Raw genomic sequence first — 12,433 nt, 5'->3', positions numbered from 1 at the left:
TAAGCAATTACGTTTTGCTTATACCAGCAGCTTAGCATATATCTGAGCATTAAAAAGAGTTTTAATACCAGGTTTTTAAAGAACCAAAATATAAAAGAAAAACATTTATTCAGCAACTCATATTTTTTTTTTCAAAATTTATAAAGAATAGAATTTCCGATGAACATTAATAATTTCTTCGTACACAACTAAAGCTTAGCGACAGCTGATAATGATCAACATTATTCTGTTACAGAAGTAGTATATAGAAAAATAAGAAAATAAGTTTGTAATAATATATTTGAAAATATAATATTCAAAACCAAAGCCCTGTTTCAAAGCATATGCATATTTTAAAAATTTTATTTCTTTACATACGTTTTCATTATTGATCAGAATATCAGACCACGTTTGATATTCTCATCATACGAACGCCAGAACGTCTCATGGCTAGAGAAAAACATGTCAATAAACAAAACTCTTCCCGATTTTCAGTGAAAAAAAAAAAAAAAAAAAAAAACTTAAAATACACAGAAAAATAAAAATCTCCCCGTAAAGCTTTGATGCAAAAAACTTTTGTTTTGCTACCAAAATCTTCTATATATTCTCTAGCTTATTTTGGAAGGAACATCTGCATTTAAATGCACTTGAATTTGTGAGAAAAATTGCGGTTTTTCTCCCAGCAGAGAAGAATCAGTGAGTTTGAAGATAATATGTATTTTATATGTGGGCTGAAATCTTCGGACTTATCCTTCTTGGCTGATCGATGGCAGCTTTTCAGAGTTTGAAACTTTTCTTCTTTTCAAGCCTAACTGGATTTTTTTCCTTATGATATGCGGACTATAAGGTATAAAGATAGGAATGATGTGTCAATTTGAGTTTGCTTTGAATACGAAACATTCGTAAGAAAACTAAAGGAGGAAAAGAAGCTGGAGTATAACGGAACCGTTCCTTCTTTCATTCTAAGGATATATGGTTGAGAGGGAAGTAATCATTTACTGCGCTACATAAAGAATGTATTTGCAAAACTATCAAATATTGTACTTTCAATATTTGGTTTTGTAAGATAAATATTGCAAGTGCAATATTTTACAGTGACAGTTATATGAGTGACATGAATAAGCAGAGCATTTCTCAATATTAAATTACACTACATCTACGTTAAGAATCAAGAGTGCTATCATTATGTTTTAATTGACATTTATACGGTTGAGTCTATGGGAGTTTGGCTTTTGCGTTGTACCAGCTATCTGCATTTTTTTTTTTTTGCTGTATGTTTTGTTTTTATTTTACAAGCTAAAAAATTTAAAAGAAACTCTTAGAATATTATGACAGGCAGACGTTCGTTATTAACAAACAATTTGAAGTTTTGTTAAGCTTTCATACTATATCAGAGGTTTGTCCCTAAGAAGGGCATGTGTTGAAAAATAAAGCTTGTGGATCATCTTCTAGAAATATGTTTTCAGTTTTATGCCCTCATGCTAAGACCTAACTTGTTCTGAGGCGGATTATAGTAGATTAATCCATGAACAACAAATTACGTGTTTGTGAGAATGCCGAAATGCTGTCATTTCACTGGCATGTTAGCTCAAATGAAAGCCCTGTTTTAACGGAAAAACTTGAAAGAATATGTTTTAATGCTTTATTATTATGTTTCGCGTAAACGTATTAGACAAGGACTTAGAATTAAAAGACGAAGGGCTCGAAAGCTCCCATTTCTAAATTCCACACTTGATGGGCATTTTTGCAACTAAAAGGACATTCTCAGTTTGAAGAAATACACATGAATTAACTTACATTTCTTGACAACCTTTACGATTAGTAATACTGATTTTGTAGCCGACCAAACCTTGGCTTTCACAGCGGTGCTACTAACTGGTAGCAGTTCGAGAGAAGCTCAAGCGGGGATGGAAAAAATAATTTTTTGAACATTGTTAAAATGTAGTAAACAGGGCTACTGAAATTAATAATAAGAAAAGCTTAGAATTCACAGGAGAACTACATTTTAAGACTGTAGCGTCATTACGATATTTTGAAGCAGGAAACATAAAAAAATGAGCAGGCGCTAGCCGGGACTCGAACCTCGGACCTTTCGAATACAAGCCGAGTGTGCAGACCCCAACACCATGCAGGCATGCTAAGAAGGCTGGAGAAATATCTTATATACTCACCGTTTTAAAAGGCGACTGGGGATTAGGGGACCTAATCGACAAATCCTGGTGGTGTAGAATCATCATCCACCACCTTTTTTAGTTCGGTTCGGGCGCCGCTGTAGAAGCAGGAGAGATTGAAAAAGGAGCAATGCCCTCGCAGGGGCTCGAACCTCGGACCTCTCAACTACACGCCGAGTGCGCTGACCATTACACCTCGAAGGCATGCTGAGAGGATGGAGAAATGCCTTATAAGATTTTGGCCGATATTAAATGTACGAAAGATTACACATCCCTGCAAGACTGCGGTTTGAATCTTAATCCTCATAATATTTGCATGTGTGTCACTTTCTGAAGTGCTTAATGCATAGGAAAATTATATTTAAAGCTAGGTACGAATTCAGTTTTATGTGCACAAGTGGCAGAAATAATAAAATCTTATGCTTCAAAATTACAAGTTCTAAATTTCACCAAAATTTTGGTTAGTTTTCACCAATTTTTGCACGTTTGGAGGACTGATAACTGAAGTTTCTGTTTGAGACCTAAATCCCAACAGATGATAAAACAAAATGTTTAGCAGACATAAGAAACTTAGTTAAAGATATGTAAAATTGAACAGCAAATAATATTAAAATATTTCTTCCAGCATAAATGGATGACTTTATGAAAGTCAAGTTGTGAATATAGGGTTTGAAAATCCGTGTTTCAGAGCATATGATGATTCTACTTCAAACAAAGAGATCCCGAAAATGATTGTCAAGGTGGAGTTAGATGCAAGTGATCTTGCCCAATGAGAGGAATAATTACAGGAAAATGCATATGGATGTATACTAATTAATATTACAGTTTCTAATTACTAATCATTTAATGTACATTACAAATGTTTGTGGCCTTTAATATAACTATGTTTTTTTGAATGAATTTAAGCCGCGCTTTTTATTTCGAATTTTAACACATGAAATTAGAGTGCAGCTTAAACTTAAAGAAAAATTCTAACACCATATCTTACAGGTCTTTATTCATTCCCAAATTATTAAAAAATGTTTTCAAACTGCTGCATTGCCTATGATTTAGATGGCAATGATGATGATATGATCCAGTGCAATAGTCAAGATGATAATTCAAGTTTTGAAAGTGAAGACATCCAAAGTGATATTACATCTTAAGAAGATTTTTAGGTAAATAGGTAGATTATTATGTTTATATTAGTAATGTAAGTAAACGTAACAATTTAATTAAATAAAAATATTTCTTACATTTTAATACCAATTAAATATTATCTTTTATCTCTTATAATTTTTTCAGTTTTCTGCATTTAAAATTCTACTTGGCTTAAATTCGAGGGCAGGTGTTTTTTATTATATTTTCAGTCTTCCAATTTTAAAATGCTCCTGCAGTTTAAATCTGACGCGGCTTAAATTCGAAATACTCACGTGCATATATGCAAGATAAAAAATATGTAAATCAGAATTCTAACTTCAATTTGCAATACTCTCTTAACTCTTCTTTTTAATTTTGGTATTTCCTTTTCCTGTTTTAAAAATAGTAATTCTCATAAGAAATCACTCTAAACTGCAGCATTTCGAAACGAATCCATGTGATATGATTCTGGCATAACGCTGATGACGCAGACATTCACATAATGGTTCAGTCAATAATAATTTAAAATTTGCAGCCTGAAACTTAAACAAGCAATTAAAATAAATAAAAATAATCATTTGCCAAATTTGTATCTTGAAAACGTCGCATTTTAATATCCGTTTTTCTGGATACTTATAGTAACATCTTAAAAATAAAATGTTCTTGTTTTAACATCTTAAAAATACAATGTTTCAAGAACAGGCGAACGTACTGCGAAAATTCTTCAAGAACAGGCGAACGTACTGTGCCAACTTATCAGTAACTCATCAAAATGTTTTTAAGCGAGAAAAAAGATGTTTTAAAATCTGCAAGTACGGAGACGACATTCCTAAAATAAGTTTCATTATATTTAGTCACAGAGAAGATGCAATACAAGGTTAGAAAACACATTTTCATGATAAAAAACAACGTTCTAGCATTCGAAAAGGAAGGAGGGACAGTAGAGGAGAAATGACGTATGCACAGAAGGCCGAAGAAGAGAGACAAGCAGCAGACTGACGTGCCCCAGCGCAGTCTGGATATTTGACTGGATATTGCATCCACACTGGGTATTTGACGTGATCAAGCATAGCACATGATCCACGATTTGTTAGTTTATGGAAAGCTGTCGATAACTTGAGTATTGCTGGGCTTCATTACTGATCACAAGACTCCAAGAATGGAGATAAGCCTCGAACGCTTGATGCGGCACAAAAGAGAGAGAAATGACTTTCCATCACAGACGATGAGACATGGATGCACAATCTTACCTAGAAAACAAGTGCGCCTCAATGACATGGAAGCATTCCAGCTCACCCGCAACGTAAACATTCACTGTCACAGTCTGTATGGAAGATTAAGCTTATAGTGTTCTGGGACTGCACGTATGCCATTTTGATTGATTTTCTCACTTAAAGGTCCATCAATGCAACACGCTGTTGCCTCACCAAACGTAAATCGACGTAAGAGACCAGGACTCTTGAGTCGAGACGACAATGAACGATCCTACAAAGCAACGGACATAAAAAACACATTCGTTGCCTGTAATGGGAGAGATTGAACCTTTCTGTCTACAGCCTGATCTTGCACCATTGATGTCCAGTGATTTAAGGAAGTTCTACACACTCTTATATCTTTTTACCGCACTGAAGTCAGTACTATAAGCACGTCACTACCGAAGCAATGAGGAAGTATAGCAGACTATGAAGAAATTCCTTAAATTCTCTGGGGATAAATTTTTACCACAACGGTTTCTTGAAATTGATTTCATGGTACAAAAATGTATAAATATCGGGGGGGGGGGCGACTATGTGAAAAAATAGCCAAAATTTGTATTTTGGTTTCATTTGTCCTCTTACTTTATCCATCCTCATGTAATCGTTAACAACTAAACTTTGTAAGGAATATGTTAATTTATCTAACAGTTAATTTGAGTTAAAGTTACTTTCCTATCCTTTGATAAATTCAAGCTTACCACTTCCGGCCAGAACGTATTTTTAGAATCGCGTTTCAATGCAAATGAGGAGAAGTATTTAACTGCGAAGTTCTGATTTCGTTAGAGAGCCAGTGATTCTGACAAGTACGCGTTCGCCTTTTCAGGCTACTCACTCTCTTAAGGTATTACTACGCTAGGCCGTACTTTAGGCCCTTGATAGCTTCGCCATTAACTAGCGTTAAGGGGCCAACTGTGTTAGAATCTTGGTAGCTACGGCTATATCATTTAGTTAAGATTAGTTAAGTTTTAGTTCTTAGTTTCCTAACCTAAGTTCAAGTCCGAGTGGAGGCTTTATTGTAACTCCAAGAAAGGAGTCATCTATTAAAACTTATTGCAATAATAAAGGGTAATTTAACCCTTCCTACGTTTTGTTCTCTGTCTCACGAACTCAAGCGATTATTTGCTTATCAGCTCTTAAGATTCCTCAACTTTAGCTATAGATTAAAACACTTAGGAATTTTACAGCTTCAACATCTCTCTTCACCACGCATATTACTTTTTATATTTATATCTTTTGCCTGGAGACTGAGTCATGTTTGTACCACACAATCACCATATTAAAATAAGGTTCAAAGGAGTATAGTCTACTATGGTGTTTCAAAATTTAGTACTTAATGCGAAGCAGAAAATCACTGTCGATTTAATTTCCTATTCCTTGTTGGCTGACTAGCTGACTAAATAATTGCAATCATAAACAATTAGTCTCTATAGATCCAAACGAAAAGGATGTTTACTTTGTTTCGCATTGACAATAATTACCGAAAAGCAAATAACATTCTAAGCAAATCGTTTAGTTATTTTTAAGTTAATACGCCAGATTTGACATGCACTCTAAGGAGAGGGGTACTGCACTAAGAAGGAATTATCCGAATGTGACGAAATTTGGTAGATGTGATGTATATATATATGTATATATATAAAAAGAAACGATTCAAATTTTATGGGAACTGAACATCATATTTAGGAGTTACTGTTACATATAACGAATAAACCAATGAGACGTTGGCTTACCTCTGAACCTTATGCAAGTTGTTATTTGGCTTGTCATTTACGCGCTCGAAGTGTTGGAGAATTAGCCCCTGCAGGATTTCTTGCCAAATACTCGCAAGCTGTCCAGTTAGATAAGCGATATCCTGAGACAGTTGGAGGTACCTGTTCATCAGTCTTTAATACATTCTGGGGAATAGGGATAGGAAGATCTAGCTTTCCAAAGATGTATTTGATAAGATAGTAGAAATGATTGTCCTGAGCAAACGGCAACCCTGTTGACGTATAATTCTGGAGTTTCACAAACGAAAGAATAATTAAGTGTAAAATATAGTAAATGGACTACCGTAGATATCAAATTGTTGTTCCCGGGTGTTGTAACAAATGACATTCAGATCAGTATGTAAGGATCTTAAGTTTTACTAACCTGAGATAATTCAAGTGATTTTATTTTAAATCTTTACTATAACTTCTTATTTTCTACTTCCGGCCAGAATTAAAAGCTTTAACTTATTTATGCAAATTTGTCTGGCGAACGCCAAGTACTTAAGTTGTGGCTTTTTGCCAAGCGAGGGAGAGGAAGGAGTTAGTCGAAGCAGGCCGCTTGCCTTAGCAGTTTTACTCGGTTACTGGTTGCCTTCCAGGCCAGAGGTTTAATCCTCTTGATAATTTTAAACGTATTATAGTGTTAACAGTTCTCTGTACTACATACGGCTTCATGTTAATATACGGCCAATCTTCCACGTAGGCCCTTGTTTATTATTTCAAAGTTAAGTTAGAGTTTAGTTAATAATTTTATATTCTTACGTTCAGACCACAAGTGGTTGGTCTCTGTATTCCGAAGTACGGGAATTATTGTAAAGAGTGAAAAATAAAGGGTTTCGTATACCCTTCCTGTGTATCTTGTCTACTTCCCACATTTATTGGACATAGCTTTAGCTCCTTATTTATTGGACATAGCTCCCTGTTCCGAGTCAGGTTCTGGAATGTTCCCCAAGCAAGTAAGGAGAAACACTGAACATGATAGTGGCGCGCAACGAAGAAGAATAACCATGGCCGAGTTTCAAGATGAACCTGTGCTGCCTGCAGAAGCGGCTCAGAATCCAGAAATGCCAGCTGCCGCCCTGGAAGGATTTGGTTACATCGTCCAGACCATGCGCGCTTCGATGAAACCAGAAGCAACATTTAATGGAAACTCACCGGTAACCAGTTTTTTGGAAACATTGGAGGACCACTTCATGATGTATCCCGTGTACGAGTTCCAAAAAGTCACATTAGCTACCAGCGCTTTGAGGGGCCAAGCGCTTAATTGGTTCAAATGTATAGGCAGAAGTCTCTTGGGTCAAGCAGGAAGACTCACCTATACTTACGAAAATTTCAAGACTGCCCTAGTAAAAGCCTTCCCTGTCGTAAGGGATCGTGCGAAATTAGAAGCGGAACTTTTCAGCATATACCAGAAACCAATTGAAAATCTCTCAAGCTTTATTTTAAGAAAAATTCACGTCTTCAAACTCTTGTATGGAAACCGTCCGGATCCTGAGATAATTCAAGTGATTTTGCCGAGGTTACTTCCCCAAGTACACGACTTTATTGAATTAAGGAATCCGACTACACTGGAAAAGTTATTTGAGCTAGCAATCCAGTTTGAAAGTAGAAGAACGGCGGACATTGAAAGAAGACGCCAATATCAACAACGAAACCAATTTGGTGAACCAAGACCACAGCAAAGTCAAGCACACAGCTACGGAAGCAAAGCGAATCAGTGGGCAAGGAAACCCGAGCATTCAAAAACAGCCGGCGAACGTCGATAGTTCAATAGCAATACAGGAAAAGTCTCAAGTCCAATGGAAAAAGAAGGAAAGCATGGAAACGAAAAATGATTTAAACTAAAACGGATTTCTGCTAACGTGAGGGTGCGGAAATCCGAAGGCCAAGAAAACCCCTCTTCCTTCAAGTTAAATACAGTAATGGTGAAAAATTTGACTCTTCCGAAGATTGAAGTGTTGGTGAATAACATCCCAGCCACCGCACTCCTGGATACAGGCGCGCAGTGTTCCTGTGTGGCAGAAGATTTTTTTAGGAAGTATTTTCGGAAATACCGCATATATAATTCGGATAATACGACAGTGTTAGCTGCGCAAGGAGAAAGATGCAAAATAGGTAAATTACCGCTATACGTCCATATCAAGGACGAACAAGTAAAGGTTATGTTTTTTATAGTAAAGAATCTGCAAGCACATATTATCTTAGGGATAGATTTTCTTTCAGAGGCAGAAGCAACGCTGGATTTTAATGAAGCGTCCCTTAAGCTGACGATGAAACCAGTTCGAGAAGAAAAATCGGAACCGCCACTGTTAAACCTTGATCACCTGCCTAAGGAAGAGCAACAAAGAATCCGACAAGTGGTAAGTGAATTTGCTTTGTTATTTAGTGATATTCTAGGATTTACTCAAGTTACTAACCATCGTATCGACACCGGAGATTCAATGCCAGTTCGCCACAAAGCATACCGGTATGATAAGAATAAAGAAAAAATTATAGAATGGCACATTAGCGATATGCTACGTAAAAAGATCATAACGCCCATCTCAAGTAGTTATGCTACCCCGGTGGTTTTATGTAAGAAAAATAATGACTATCCATTAACACATCCAAAAAGGTGGCGTTTCGCGATTGACTATCGTAAATTAAACTCCATAACTAAATATCCGGTATATCCGTTACATATTATTGAAGAAATTCTAAGGAACATAACGTCTACCAAATATATGACGACTTTAGACTTAACGACTGGTTATTTTCAAATAGGGGTTAGGCCTGAGGACGTGCCTAAGACTGCTTTTATAACCAAGTCTGGCACTTATGCATATCTGCGTATGCCGTTTGGCCTTTCAGGGGCACCGGCAACATTTCAGCGATGTATGGACATTGTGTTAAGGCCTGTTCTTGGAAAGTCCACATTTATCTATTTAGACGATATCATTATTACTAATGATAATCTGGACCAACATGTACAGGATTTAAGACAGGTGTTTTCTTTATTAAATGAGGCTGGTCTAAAAGTTAATGTCGAAAAGTGCAAATTTGCAGCCCCTGAATTAAAATATTTAGGTTACAAAATATCTCATAAAGGAATCGAGACAGACGAATCAAAAATAATCGCTGTGCAAAAGTATCCGCCACCAAATTCGGCGAAGAACCTCTCTTCTTTTCTAGGACTTTGTTCATATTATAGGTCCTTTATAAAAGATTTTGCAGCTATTGCTGAACCATTGTTAAAATTAAAAAGGAAAAAGGCAAGATTCTCGTGGACGGCCGAAGCCAATAGTGCTTTCGAAAAATTAAAGCAAGCATTAACGCAAGCCCCTGTGTCGATATTTCCTGAAAAGGATGAGAATTTAGAAATTTCAGCGGATGCTTCGGATTATGCTGTAGGAGCGGTACTATCGCAAAATCACCAGCCCGTGGCATTTTTTAGTCGAACTTTAAATCAAACACAAAGAAATTATTCCGCGACCGAGAGAGAGGCACTTGCAGTTCTGTTAGCAGTGCAAAGGTTCCGAGTCTATTTTGGAAAGGCGCCAATAACAGTGTATTCTGATCATGCGGCGGTAACTAGATTGTACTCAGGGAAAAACTTGTCCCCAAGGTTAATAAGATGGGCACTCAAGCTACACGAATATAATCTGGTAATCAAGCATACCCCCGGAAAGGAAAATATCGTAGCAGATGCCCTATCCAGAATAAAAATAGATGAAGAAGGTAATACTGTAAAGGTGGCAATGCTCACAGCATGTACAATAAATTCCCGAGAAACTGTAATAACCGAACTGAGTAAGGATCCTGAGTTTGGAAACATTTATGAGTATTTAAAGGATCCTGAAAATTTTAGCCACCAAGATATTGTGGCGATAAGAAATAGGGCGGCCCATTACGAACTAATAGATGGTCTATTATTTTATACAAAAACTACAAATTCCAACAACGAATTTCGACCTGTTATCCCAGCTAGTCTTAGATTAAATATCCTGCAGAAGTTACATGACAGCCCTTTAGCTTCTCATGCTGGTATTCGAAAAACTATCCAACGCGTACGCGAGGCAGTCTATTTTCCTGAACTGCAAAAGTTAACAAGGGCGTATGTCCAGTCCTGCCCAACATGTCAAGCAGTTAATTATATTAATTTCCGCCCGGCCGCGTTTCTAAATAGTATTAAATCCGAATTTCCAAATGAAATAATTGGCATCGATTTATTGGGCCCTTTCCCAAAAAGTCAGTTAAATAAAAGTCGCTATCTCCTTGTTATGGTTGATCATTTTAGTAAGTGGACTGAAATTGTTCCCTTAAAACGAGCCTCCGCGAAATTAGTTACTGATTCTATTTTAAACAAATATATTTTAAAATACGGGGCGCCCCTAAAAGTTATATCGGATAATGGTCCTCAATTTGTAAGTAATATATTTGAAGACATGTGCCAAAAACTGGGCATACGTCATTTAAAAATGGTCCCGTATCGGCCGCAATCAAATATAGCGGAACGGGTCAATAGAAATATAGTGAAAATTATCCGTAGTTATGTTAAAAATTTTCATAAAAGCTGGGATAACTATGTCAATGAATTTGCTTTCGCCCTTAGGACCGCAAAACATGATACTACGGGCAAAACTCCTGCTGAGTTATTTCTAGGCAGAAAGATTATAACACCGTTAGATAAATTATTTTATGTGCAACAAAGAACCCCAGAATTTAAAATGGGTGATATAGATAAACTAATAAAAGAAGCAAATAAGAATACGGAAGTAGCACAAAGAAAACAGAAGCTCTATTATGATTTGAAACGACGGGGAATAACTTATAAAGTAGGGGATGAAGTTTTAAAAATTAAGCATTCACTTTCTTCAGCACCAGAAGATAAAACTGCCAAATTTTTTCCACGATTTGAGGGACCATATGTTATAGAAAAAAATAACTCACGCTGTAGTAGTGTTAAAAGCCAGAAATGGTGAAACCTGTTCCGCAAACATTGATCAAATCAAGCCCTACTTCGATCGTAATAAAATGCAAATATTTTCAGATCTTTTGCAGGATCCGGCACGGCAGACACCGCAGGCACAAGCTCCAGAGGTGGAAAAACGACAAGTACAAGGGCAAGCCAATAAGAGACAGGAGCAAGTGAAAAGAAAATTGCCCCGCGGAAAAATTGAAGGTAACAAGAAAAAGAAGCCGTTCCACCGTCCAGAAAAGAGAGTTCACGAACACCCCCAGAATGAAGAAGGGAGAAGGACGACGTATGTGAAGAGAACCAGGAGAAATGACGGCAACTATAGCCCGGCTCTAAAACGGAAGATCTACTCATCCGACAGGACTCTCCGCAGCAAAAGTCGCCGAACTGCGGAAGGGCCATCAGCGGCGGAGGAAGAAGTACAAGGAAAATTTGAACGGCCAGCAACGAGATCGAGATCCAAGCTGGAACGAGAGAGAAGTGTCCCGGTTCCGCCAAGACCAGCTGCCATCAAACGGCCAGGACCACAGGCAGAGGCGAAAAAGAAGGTATTCAAGGTGACCGAACTGGAGGGAAAAGAAAGCTTCTAGAGGAAGGTACTGAAGGGCGAGCCCACACAAGAAGGAGGATAAATCAAACACGAATCGTTGCTACCTTCCAGGACTGGGCTGAGAAAAGAATGTCCGAATATCACAAAGATAAGTAAAATTTTATGTTACTTTGCAAACTTAAGTTAATCTTTCATTCTTACTGCAAGTGGCAGATTTCAAGAAGTTTTACCTCATGTGAGGTCTACCTTTATCGCCAAAAAGGCGAGAAATGAGTTGTTACCTATTTTGGTATTATGTTTTTCAATTACTCGCGAGTAAAACTACTAAAGTTGATGTATAATAGGAATGTGTAAATACTTGAATATTGTAAAAGTTATTGTATAAATTTTATTTAAAACATTCTAGCAAGAAAGAAGTTTTAGTCTGAAAGACTTTTGAAATGTAGTATTTCAATGTAGAAGAATTGGCACTTGCTTGGAAAAGAATAGAAGTTAACGATGTACTACTAATGTATGTTTTAAAATGCGTAAAATTAACGGCATGTTAATATGTTCTTATATACAATGTGAACTGTTATTTTAAATGTTAAGAAATACTGTGATATGGTAAAAGTGAAAGTAATGCCAAAAATTTTAAACTTTTTCGTGAG

Source organism: Stegodyphus dumicola, chromosome 2 (assembly GCF_044657685.1).
Source record: "Stegodyphus dumicola isolate Sdum_Otavi_A_Nest chromosome 2, ASM4465768v1".
Lineage (NCBI taxonomy): Eukaryota > Metazoa > Arthropoda > Arachnida > Araneae > Eresidae > Stegodyphus > Stegodyphus dumicola.
Note: the sequence above shows the minus strand (reverse complement) of the source record.